Source organism: Etheostoma spectabile, chromosome 10, assembly GCF_008692095.1.
Source record: "Etheostoma spectabile isolate EspeVRDwgs_2016 chromosome 10, UIUC_Espe_1.0, whole genome shotgun sequence".
Taxonomy (NCBI): Eukaryota; Metazoa; Chordata; class Actinopteri; order Perciformes; family Percidae; genus Etheostoma; species Etheostoma spectabile.
Genome location: NC_045742.1, coordinates 19898352 through 19899846, shown reverse-complemented (window position 1 = coordinate 19899846; position 1495 = coordinate 19898352). Strand labels below are relative to the sequence as shown.

The 1495-nt window shown below is 36.5% G+C and overlaps 1 protein-coding gene and 1 long non-coding RNA gene across 2 annotated transcripts in view; one reads left to right on the top strand and one right to left on the bottom strand.

The window, feature by feature from the left end:
* The window catches only part of abcb7 (ATP-binding cassette, sub-family B (MDR/TAP), member 7), a 27584-nt gene that overhangs the window by 12976 nt on the left and 13113 nt on the right, over positions 1–1495 (bottom strand). The gene's annotated exons all lie outside the window — the stretch shown is intronic.
* The window catches only part of LOC116696453 (uncharacterized), an 18971-nt gene that overhangs the window by 8624 nt on the left and 8852 nt on the right, over positions 1–1495 (top strand). The gene's annotated exons all lie outside the window — the stretch shown is intronic.

Here is a 1495-nt window from a genome sequence, read left to right as displayed (position 1 = left end):
ACAGACGGGACAAAATGTTGCGTTTTACTGGTAAACTTTGAGACTGACGTATAACCGACTGCTATCTGTTGAATTTTCCTCCCGTTACTCTATCTGTAACTGTCTACATATAATATATAATACATGATAACAGTAATTAGCAGATATATAGATAAATAATCGTTAATAAGTTCAATATGTACTATATATATATATGCACTGCATTATCTATCTTATAACTGCAAATATTCTTTTAAGTATTACATGAGCCAAACTGTATAATAATAAACATGCTTTACGCATGAGGACTTTGAACCACAATATCTCGATATAAGAAAACGAAATGTGAATGTAAATCATTTCTGTAAATAAATCACGGCTGAAGAATCCAATCCAATCCACTTGTATATAGCAAGATTTTATGTAAACTCTCGTGACATTGAACCACAGAAATTGAACAGACTTGACATGAGATGGCGCTGTGCTGTAATTGCTTAACATCGGACACTAAAGTAGCAGAAGATTAAACATTAAACATCATGACTATTCTCCAACCATGTATTTTGTATGGAGCTACATAATTCGGAGATATTATAGCTGGCCCTAACGAAAACAAAATGAAACAAAATGTAACTGCAACTAAACTAAAACTAGCAAACACACTCTGAAAACTAACTGCAATTAAACTAAACTTAAATCTAAAAGTCAAAACTAAAATATAAAAACTTATTAGAAAGTCAAAAATCCTATTACCTTGATAAGAATTCAATAACAATACAGTATTATAGAGAGACAATAATTATTAATACTGAATTGTTGGCTAGCCTTTTATTTTGGCTCCAATTAATACCTCAGTTTTAAGGGCGACAATGTGGCTATATCGAGAAACACATTGTGAAACTTAGCAGAAGAGGTAGGTTTGCAATCATTTACGTGCTATGAAGTTCCTCTTTGATCAGAGAGGCAACAGTTAAATATCAAGACAATAGAGGTCCGGGAGTTGAAGACACGCAATCTCATCATGCACCAGTCTATATCAAAACGCCGCCATTTTGGCAGGAAAGTGGAGAGCCGAGCGCCAAAGTTGGAGCTGAGCCAGGGTCGTTGTTACATGTCAGCTACGTTACTAGCTAGTTTCTCCTGTTGCACCGGGATGCCAGAACCATTAGGGAAAAGATAAAGGGAAAGCATTTTATAGGATTTCTAAAACTCCCGAGAGAAGAAGTAAATAGATTGCGCCATAAATTGGGCAAGAAGCAGACAGAACCAAACCGAGCGATGGGAGCCTACAAACAACGGAATGAATTGGACTTCTTTGGGAATATTTATGTTGACGTTTATGTCCTCTTGTTTCCTGTTTGCACAGTTGCTGCAGTTGACACACACGTTAAACATGTTGCAATGTGGCTAAGCTAACTAATTAGCATTATTGGCCGTTGGACTGAAGTTACTGCGGAGCGATCATAGACCGTTTATAAAGATGTAGCGATAGGCGCTCACCAGATCTGCTGTCATT